General features: G+C 40.0%; 1 long non-coding RNA gene across 2 annotated transcripts; it reads left to right on the top strand.

Moving 5' to 3' along the window:
* Window positions 1-679: 679 nt before the first annotated feature.
* On the top strand, window positions 680-5135 carry LOC110737971. 2 transcript variants are annotated; one of them, XR_002514524.1, is made up of 4 exons: window positions 680-829; window positions 908-1034; window positions 1835-2219; window positions 4376-5135. It is a non-coding gene; the product is annotated as an uncharacterized LOC110737971 (long non-coding RNA). The 2 variants fall into 2 exon arrangements; XR_002514523.1 differs by having other exon boundaries at window positions 1835-3941; window positions 4376-5130.
* The last annotated feature ends 5852 nt before the right edge of the window (window positions 5136-10987 follow it).

Below are 10987 nucleotides of genomic sequence, written 5' to 3'. Positions count from 1 at the left end.
TATGTCCTTTCGGCACACAAGGTCACTTGGGCGGAAAACGGAGTTTTTTCGCTCCTAGTTCTTTTTATTAGGTAGACCTTGTGTCCTATCGGCACACAAGGTCACTTGGGGGAGAAACGGAGTTTTTTCCCTCCTAATTCTTTTATTAAGTAGACCGTGCCTAAACATGCCCAAAAATAACATCCTGTGTACAAAATACATTGTGCCAGAAGCCATCCTAAATATTACAGTCCATATTTTCGCTGGAAAAAGAAAGCCCGAACATATCATAAAATTAAATGATGAAAATATTAAAACACAGCTTCCTAAAAGAGAAATAGAACCTAAAGTTTGGTCATTATCCTAAAGTGAGAACGTAGATCTATAATCAAACGTCCTCACTTGGGGGGCTAGTTGTATGGGATGATATGTGAAATGGGCTGACATCTTCGTTAATATGGATATGAGCCAAGCGTAACTGATAAATAGGCTGATATGTCCCATAAAGCAAACATATTGGCTTGACGGTACTTGGCATGTGGCAACAATAGCTTGACAGTTGGCAAGAAAAGCCTTGCGTCCTTTGTAGCCACCTGTCATGAGATTTAATATAAATAGTAGGTTAAGCTTCATTAATGGTAAGCATTTATTACTCTCTCTCTACTTTCTCTCTCTAACTTATCTTCTTTTTCTTAAACATATTCTAGCTTTACCATCGGAGTTGTTATCCCCGGACCACCCCGAGGCTAGCTAACTTCTGCTCATTGTGTAGGTTTTCAGCTTGTCGATAGGAGTATCAGGATCTCGGGTTTGGACTCTGCGGCAATCGGATCTTTGCAGAAACACTTTGGTATCAGTTCAACACTTCTTCTCTTCTCTTTCTCTCTCTTCTTTATTAAATGATTTCTAAAATGGTGGATGTTTACAGAAACGAACTAGGGCTTGGAAATTGAATCGAGAACCTGTTAATGAGCGAAGTCCGACTGATCCTGATGTTGATGATTCTTTCGACAATTTTAAGAAGGTTCGCCCTAAAGCTAAGCGATTTTAAGAAGGTTCGACCTAATTAACTTTTCGCTTTTACTTGTACTAATAATATTAATGCACTTCGATTGTTTGCTATTTTCTGAAACAGTAATTAAGTTTGAATTAAGTCCGCGTTTCAGTAGCTAAAATGGCGGATGAAGCAAGCGGAACAGTATGTTAAAGCTTAATTTTAGCAAATTTTTAGTGTTTTTAATTTTAAATTAATGATGCAAATTTTGGCCTAATTTTTTAGTAATTTCGTTATTATTTGTTTAATGTAATTTTTTAGTTCAGTTGAGAAATTATAAGATTATTTCTGAAGGTTATGCACCCAATATGCTTAGCGTTGTTACAGGTGTAAATACCAAGTGATCGTGAAATGAAAGATGAAAATTGTTTGTGAAAATTAGTTCAGTTGAGAAATAATAAGATTGGTTTTTATAAAATAGTTATTCTGAAGGCTATTATTATTTGAGGAATGAGTTTTCCAGTTTGTGGGATGAATTAGATAGCTACTTTAAAATATATATATATAAAAAATGCTTGTACGCCAGTGTCATAAAATGTGTCTGCCAAAAAGATGTGATGGCTGCTTGTGTAACCGGAGGTATTGAGCTACTTTTACATATATAAGAATTCACATACTGATTGGATCTTTTGGCTACGTGATGCATATCAAAAAATTTTATATTCCTTTTATGAATGCCTTTGGTGCATATATTTCAAAAATTGAACTCTTGCATTTTTCATCCCTGCTATTTGTTTCTCTCTTTAGGATCCTTAGTGCACTTGTACTCTGGTGTAATGGGATACTATTCTTTTCTTTCAGTGAAGCAATCCACATAAAGAACTTGATACTCAATGATCTCTATTATCATCTACAAGGATAGTTGGAGGGACAAGACATTGAGCATGGTGCATTCAAGGAGCTTTCCCAGTTCTTATCTAGCTCAAATCTTCTGCAAACATACCAGAAGAAGTGTGTTAATGACTACTCGACAGGAGCCAACAATGCTTACCTATTTGATCTTTGGCGCCTCCAACATGCCATTGGCCTTCATATTTGGGATTACTCATAATGGAAAGCGTCAAAAAAGATAGCAGAGAATACATTATTTTATGTGTAGCGTGCCAACTCCATCCTGTTAATCCTTGGTTCAAGACTACCAGCGTTGCGAGCTCTTGTAACAATTTTCACTCTCGATATGTGGGATGTAAGTTTGTAGCTTTCCTTATTTTTCTTATGTTATCATTGTCTGAGTTTTGGGTAAGTTCTGCATAGTCATAAAAGACTTGATTACTATGATTAGTTCTGTAGTGTGGTTCTTAAGGATAGCCATCTAGAATGTGCATTTGCCCACTTCTCTATGAGTACTCAGTAGGGTGGAGCTACCGGAGCATTTATCTTCTATGATTTCAATTGATCAATTTGGTTGAATTCTGCGATTACATGTTTACTTCTACATTGTCTATTTTACAAACATGCATTGAACAATCCTCAATCCTTTTTCTAAAGGTTGTCTTTCCTATTTCCAATTGGTCTTTTTAATTGCTTACTGTATATTATGTTGTTTATCATATATTCACCTACTTGTTTGGTCATACTAAAAACTTGCAATTTTGGTGTGAAAAACTTGCTTGAGTCTAGACTATTTGGTAACAAGGTTAAAAAAATAATTAGGTCCTTATTTTGATTAGGGAGGTTGCTAGGGAGCTTACAATGTGATACTTGGTATAATACTTAAATTTACTTGAATATGTTAAGCTGATAATCATCTTCAATAGATTGTCATTGTTTTGGTTATGCAATTGGCGAAAGTTTAGTTATCAATAGCATCCTTCCCCCCAAGAAAAAATGTATTTTCTTCAATATGGTTTACATACAATTTGGGCTTTAATCTATATTCAACATATTGCAAGAAACTATGATGTTCTGCTACCGATAATTGGCTGTTAGTTATCTTTTTTTGTGCTTATGTTTGTTATGGTGTGACACTGTCTTGGTTAAAGCTGATCATTTATAAATGGCGATATCTACAATGAGTTACTTCTGGAGTTTCTGTGGCATTATTACCCCCAGGTTTGTGAACTTTTTTCTTTTCAATGCTCAAGTTAAATTGACTTATCTCATTGGGTCGTGAGGTCTTCATCTGTTTGGTTGTTGGATAAGATTGTATATTTTGGGGAAGTTTTGGTGAAAGTAGCTAGCTGAATAATGTTGTTAGTTTGAGATTATTTTGAGCTCCCTATGAATTTTGGCTCACATTACAAGGTAAATGTGATTTTAGTTACGTTTTGTTGTACTAGTAATCTACACCTTTATCCACATTTTATAAAAATTGTATAGTAACCTATTTTTTTTCCTAAAATCCCTTATGGCCTTATGTGGTCTTTGTTGATAACAAAATGATAGACCTCCTAGCTTATCACTGGTGATGTTATGCTGCTTCTTAATATTATTTATTTTTATTAACCTCTAATACATTTTCTTCCTCATTGTCATTTATTTCCCATGTCCAACCTCTATGGAAGTTTAAACTTTAAAGTTCCTTTTAAGGTGAAACCCTTCACCTGATTTTTTGTTTGATTGTTTGTTTGTTTTTTTTTTTTTAAAAAAAAATTTGTTTTGTTTTCTTTGGAGTGATGTACATAACCCTACCAAGTTTATTTCATGAAGACTGTCCTAGATAGACAATTAACTTATTTTAACCTTCACTTTAAAAGTAAACTAAAATTGTTCACTCCTTGGATGTTGTAGGTTGCTCTCCTTAACTATGATGGAGGTTGTTAGGAGTATGTCAGGATCATATGTTTTCCTACTACTATTGTGGATCTCCTACTAAGTAAGAATGTAGCTTCTTCTGTGGGAGAAGTAACTGCTTTCCCAGTTATTGTTTGGGTGTCTCTACTAGGAGTGTAAAACTTTAGTTTTCAAGGTTAGGCTCTAAATTGACAAATGCCTCTACTCTTGAGTGATTTATTGTTTTTTATTGGCATTTGGTGATACTGAACTACTGATGATTACTTGGTGGTTTCTACTTGATCTGTGGTAGCTAACGGTAATACATAATTGAAAAGTGAGATTTGATTCAATTCAGTGATTTGTATATAATAGAAATAACTGGAGAAATGGAAGGGCAACTCGTGTTCTTGGATAATATTTATGAGGAAAATGATAATTAGAAAACAAAAACCTAATTTTTAGGTCTAATTCTTTTGAGATCGTGATGTTATGGTTTTAGTGAAATGAACTGGAATGGTGTAGAAATTTGTGGTTTATGTTAGATGAACTGTAATATTATGGATTGGCATCGTATACATGTGTATATTGATTACTTGTAGTTTTAATTGTAGTTAATTTTTGTTGCAGACAACTATTGTGCTCTTTGGTGATCAGGAGATCCATTTGGTGGCAATGCGTACTAGAAGAACGGATGGTGTATCAGCTGCTTGTATATTAGTTTTTTTATATCAGCTACTTGTTTATGGAAATTCTAAAGTTTTTCTTTTTAAACAAGCTCTCTTAAGTTTTAGTTATTAGTTTATTGTATATTAACTTGTATACTATATTTTTAATTAGATTACACACTATTTGTTTTTTGTAACGGGCATTTTGAAATGTCCGTTACAAATAACCCCGTTATTCAAAACGGGAACTTGTTTTGCCCGTTACGAATTTCTACTTATTTGTAACGGGCAAATGCCCGTTACAAATAACATTTGCTATCCGTAACGGCCGCATATGTAACGGTTGTTGCCCGTTACGGATGGGTTGTTTTTACCCGTTACGGATAGGCTTTTTTTCACTAATGCCCCTAGCTAGCCATGCTAGGCTCGACTTTGTGTGCATGCTAGCTACCTTTGTTTTGGGTGTGTTTGTCCCTCAGGAGAGTCACAGCTCCAAGATTTTTCCGACGCGCTCTGTTCCTGCAAAATATGAAGACTCCGGTTGGTAAAAGCTCTGTCTCTGACGATCAAGTTAGTATTTGTCGAAGAATAAAAAAAGGTGCGAAAAAAGATGAATGTGAAATCTTCTCGGATTATGAGATCGGATGCTTTTTCTTATGTGAGAGAATGTAGGGATATTGTAATAAATGTACCTGCAACAAAAATAGGGGAAATCTTCCTATTTATAGGGTTACTGGGAAAAGTGTCATTTCTTAGGTCATTCTAACCTAAGTTTGGTGGGTTGCGCCGTAATACGGCTTTCTTGGGATTTAGGCTAGGAAGGCAACCTTTTCTCCCATTTTTTTGGAGGGACATGTGTCATTAGGTGAGAGATCCAGCTGGGCCTCTCATAGGTTGACACGTGTCAGCTTCTAATAGGGCCACGCGTCTTGGGTAGTTTTACCCAAAATATTTGCCCCTTAAAGATGTGATGTGGCATGCCACGGGGCATCTGTGACATTTGTCACGCATCTAGGAAAATTACGGGGTTGCCACAGGATTTACCCTCTATAAATACTATCTTTGCCCCATTTTTTGCATATTCACGAAAAAAACTCATGAGAGAATATGAGAGAACCTTTGACTTTTCATAAAAAAAACTTTCCATCTCCCGCTTACTTTCAACTATCTGACACAATTGGCTCAAGCAACTTTCAATTGTACCTTCAAAAGGTAACCATCTGCTCTTTCTCTCTCTTTTTATTTCACTTTTCCGTATGTGTTTGTTTTTCCTCATTATAAATGGTTTCACAAACACAAACGACACGGCCTAGGATAGCAGTCAGCTGGTTACCTAGGACGGCTGAATCTCGTACTAGGGTTACCGCTAGCCCCAATCTGCACTCGTCCCCAATTCCGACCGTCTCTATTTTTGTGCAGGATACTATGGCAAAAACTAAAAGGACAACTCATGCGTCAAGTGATGAAGAGGACAAGATTCCTATTACAGTGCCTAGGAACGAAATCTCCTATCATCCTTCTGGTATCCCAACCACTCCGAATGACTCCATTTTTAGATGAATTAAGAATGAATCTGGTGATGGGTCATCAGGCTCCGAACAGGGGTCATCCCAGACGGATACTACCTCAGGCGGCTGTAAGAGCGAAGAGAGGCCGCTTGAGGCTGTCGAAGAGGAATCTGAGGGGGGAAACTGCCTCTACCGAACGAGGTCAGGAGGAGACATGTTCCTCTCTTCAAGAGCTGTACACCTCATATGTTACTTACATTACCGCTGCAACTCAAAGACTCATGCGAAAAAACATAGAGGATATCTTTTACACCTTAGTGATTGGGCCCAACTATAAAATAAATGTCCGAGCCCTTGACAACACAGTTGTCTGGCCACATGGCCAAAGCTATGGGGACTCTAGCTTTGGCTGTTATGTAGCCGCAATATAGGCGGGCCTTCGGTTCCCTGTGATCCAGCTGTCAAAAGGATCCTTGATGGGTACCGTCAGGGAGTAGGGAAGCTAGCACCCAATTCTTAGGTTAACATTTTCGGATATGTGGCCGCCTGCAGGATGTAAGGAGTAGAACCTTGCTTTGAGGCATTCACCTCTATGCATTACTTAAGTAAGGCTCACAAGTCATCCCGACCCGTTTGGTACACTTTGTCTTGTAACAAAGGTTAAATTATTACTTTGGGGAAAAAGTCTAAGTGGAAAGATTGGAGGAATAAATTTTACATCATCTCTTCCCTAGACACCACCCAAAATAAAAAATTCAACTCTTAGAACCAGAACCCCTATCCCTTGGGTATAAAAGCAATTCTCCTACATGTATCTTACGAAGGTTGGGATCAAATTTTAACGCCAAGGATGTTTAAGGTTGAAATTAAAACTTTACAAGGGGATCTGAGAAGGAGATTATCCAAATGAGTTACATCCCTAGGTTTGAATGGTTTATGGATCCCTTTTTCCTGGGAGCCCATTGTCTGAGCAAAGAAAAAGGAAACGGTGGGCTGCCGGATGAGTGTTTTGTAGAGCATTTAAATTTTTACGTTGCTTTTTTTACTAACCACTCACTCGGCCTTCCTGCAAAAGAAGTTATGTCTCAACTGGACCCTAGGAAAAAGCCTAGAAACTTAGCCAGCGCATACCGTCAGATGATCGGGTAAAAGAGCTAGATCATCAAAAACGATTAACTAGAGCATGTAAGCTCTCATACATCCATTAGATTGTCTTAGACTTATTAGTTACACTTTTGCTAAAAGTTGTATTTTTACAGGAATCATCTTTGAAGCCGCCGGTACTGCCGGATTTCGATTTTGCGAGCAAATCTTAATCCCACCCCTCAACCAGCGGTAAGTCGCCGGCTGCTATAACTCTTAAGCAGGCGGAGGAATCCAAGTCCCCAAACAACAAGCATCCTACAGGTGCTGCCGCCAACTCTCCAGGTGGTCTTTCCAACAGGTATAAGGACAAGAGCGCCTAGGATTTGGTCGTGATACCAGGTAGCACCACCTTGTAGGGTTAAGACTTATTGCCAGTCGCCAACAAGCTCTGAAGCCAGCCGGTCTATTAGAATGATCTATGCCAGCCTCTCGCCAAATGTTTTATGTGCAAATGCTCCTCAGATTACGAATGTGCGGCAAATAGCTAAGCATATTCTCATGGCCGTCTCCGCTGAAAAGCGTGACTCCATTAAAGGAGTCGGCTTCTTTAACTTTGATGCCATACTAGTGACCCTCGTTTTTCTCTATACGACGATCTTAGCCGTCTAAGTACATTAGAAGCAATAAGTCATGTTAATTAAAGTTACACTTATTTCATGAAAACCACCAAGATGTATTACATACAGGCGGATTGCCTACTCCTAGGTAGAGTAGTTACTATCCAATTATATACCTATCTGTATATCTCATTGGGAATACTTTTTATAGGATAATAATTCTAAGTCGTTATCTAAGTAAGGGCATCATGCAAATTCCGGATGTGTTGTTAGACACAACCTCTTTCAAAGTCATTTACATTTCCTTTAGATAACTTTCCTTAGACAGCTATGAGTTAACTAATTTGACCTTTCAATCTTTGCCGTCTATATGTGGTTGTAGAGAACTTTGTCACCCAGATGAGAGTTTCTCTCTACGACGATTCCACCCGGATGGGCATCGCCGTATGCCTTACTTATGTTGGAGCAGACAAATTTATAAAATTATATATCATCCGGCCGTTGGCCTCACGTCTCTTAGACATTTGTTTAGCCACTAAGTTTTATACTTAGTTTACCATTTGGCCATTAGCCTCGTTTTTCTTTGTTACTGGTTCAAATCTAGTTCAAAATTAATTATGATTTAGTTCATTAGAATTGACCGTCTGTACCTTGTACAGATGTGTGAACATCTACTTTTGGCCTCCGTTCACGACAGGAAGTGCAATGACGATAAATAAAACCATCTTTGTGTTTGATCGAAGTGAAGAATGCTTATTGTTTGGGGGTTTTCTATGTGTCCTTCGGGAGAGTTACAATTTCCCAGCAGACTTCCTTCTTACGCCTGTACCTGCTCCTAGCAGACTTCCTTCTTACGCCTGTACCTGCACAAGTAACGGAGACTCCGGATGGGGGTGGGAGTTCCGCCTCCGAAGATTTAGTTAGTATCTTTTCGAAGTGGAATAAGAGCAATAAAAGCTTCTCGGTTCGAGAGCGTTTCAGTAGGTTTGAGCTTTTTTTTGTGTGGTTGCAATTAATGTGTGTTCCCTATAAATGAGGTCTACCCTTACTATTTATAGTGAGGGAGAACTATACCTCAATTAGGGTACAAGGGACACGTGTCGCAAAGGGATTGGGCCTTTGCAGACCGTTGAAAGATTGACACGTGTCAAGCCGTTATTGGGCCACGTGTCTTAGGGTATTTTCACCCTAAACATCTGCCCCTCACAGGTGAGATGTGGCAAACTCACGTGTCACCTGTGACAGACGTAGGGTGCATGGGGTAAGTGACGGTTCGTCTGCTTCCCCTTTTTTTTTTTTTTTTTTTTTTTTTTTTTTTTTTTGAATTTCAAATTTTCGCGCAGAAGGTGACTGTTCGCCTTCTGCCTCTTTCTATAAGTAGGGTGGCTACCTCTTTCCTCCGCACTTTATTTTCTTCAAAATTTTTAAAAATTTCCTGAGAAGCTCTGATACCGGCTGCTTCTTTCAAGACTTTCGAGCATCCGGTTTTCGCAAGAACTTGACATCTGCCTTCCGGCTGAGTGCGGATTTAGTAAGGTACCGTCTGCTTTCTCCCTCTGCCCCTAGATTAAGGGCCTCACTCGGCATTTTGCCGCCTGGGTATATTTTGTCCAAAAGTTCTGAATAACCCCTACCTCATCCGGGATTTCCCGTCTGAGGTTTTTGAAATATTTCCCTAGTTTTAAAATGCCCTCATCCGGCATTTTTCCGCATGGGGCTGGCTTGGGACAAGTCCAAAAATCCCCCTCATCCGGCGTTTTGCCGCATGGGCCTGACATTACTCCCATCCGGCATTGTGCCGCATGGGACCCCTTTGAGCCAACTTTGTTTTTATTCAGACTAGTTACAAGTAACCCCATCCGGCCTTTAGCCGTATGGGGGTGGTCTGATCAACCTTTGCTTTCAAACATCATTCAAATTGCCCCCATCCGGCATTTAACCGTATGGGGGTAGTTTGAGCAGCCTTGGCTTTTTCTCAAACATCATTCAAATTGCCCCCATCCGGCATTTAACCGTATGGGGGTAATTTGAGCAGCCTTGGCTTTTTCTCAAACATCATTCAAATTGCCCCCATCCGGCATTTAACCGTATGGGGGTAGTTTGAGCAGCCTTGGCTTTTTTCTCATACATCATTCAAATTGCCCCCATCCGGCATTTAACCGTATGGGGGTAGTTTGAGCAGCCTTGGCTTTTTCTCAAACATCATTCAAATTGCCCCCATCCGGCATTTAACCGTATGGGGGTAGTTTGAGCAGCCTTGGCTTTTTCTCAAACCTCATTCAAATTGCCCCCATCCGGCATTTAACCGTATGGGGGTCGTTTGAGCAGCCTTGGCTTTTTCTCAAACGTACAAATAGCCCCCATCCGGCATTTAACCGTATGGGGGTCGTTTGAGCAGCCTTGGCTCAAACTGTTTCAAATTGCCCCCATCCGGCTTTTAACCGTATGGGGGTCGTTTGAGCAGCCTTGGCTTTTTCTCAAACGTACAAATAGACCCCATCCGGCTTTTAACCGTATGGGGGTCGTTTGAGCAGCCTTGAGCTTCTTCTCAAACATACAAATAGCCCCCATCCGGCATTTAACCGTATGGGGGTTGTTTGAGCAGCCTTGGCTCAAACTGTTTCAAATTGCCCCCATCCGGCTTTTAACCGTATGGGGTTCGTTTGAGTAGCCTTGGCTTTTTCTCAAACGTACAAATAGACCCCATCCGGCATTTAACCGTATGGGGGTCGTTTGAGCAGCCTTGGCTCAAACTTTGTTTCAAATTGCCCCCATCCGGCTTTTAACCGTATGGGGGTCATTTGAGCAATTTCAAGCCCATCACTGCTAACCCTCATCCGGGAATCCACCGCTTGGGGAGCTTTTGAATGAGCTTCTATCAAATACGTCTGATCTTATGTATATTTCAGCTTAAAACACATTCGGAGACTTCCGCCTGTGAAGGTTTCAAGCAATCAACTCAGCAAATTTCAACCTCCAAAGGTACCGTCTGCACCCTGTTTCAATTCTTTTTGTTAATTTTCCGGTTGCATAGATAGGATATGGACCCTTCAATTATACACTCGGCACAGCCTATTACTGCTGTCAGGCGGTCACCAGGCACGGCTGAGTCTAGGACTGGGACTGCCGTCTGGGGGTATTTGGGCGAACCTTCACCTACCTCGAATCCGACCGTCTCTGTTCATGTGCAGGACAGAATGGCTCGGATAAGATGGACGGCAGTTGACCCGGATTACAAGTCCGACGACGCAGCCGAAGATCCGGCTGATCCCAGAAACGAGGACCAGACGGCAGGACCGTCTGGTGAAATTCCTTTAGAAGAAACCCTATGGACTCGTCAAGATTCCCCGAGCGGTCCGAGCA

The sequence above is a fragment of the Chenopodium quinoa genome, unplaced genomic scaffold (assembly GCF_001683475.1).
Source record: "Chenopodium quinoa cultivar QQ74 unplaced genomic scaffold, ASM168347v1, whole genome shotgun sequence".
NCBI classification, from domain to species: Eukaryota; Viridiplantae; Streptophyta; class Magnoliopsida; order Caryophyllales; family Amaranthaceae; genus Chenopodium; species Chenopodium quinoa.
This window is presented reverse-complemented; position numbering and strand designations above follow the sequence as displayed.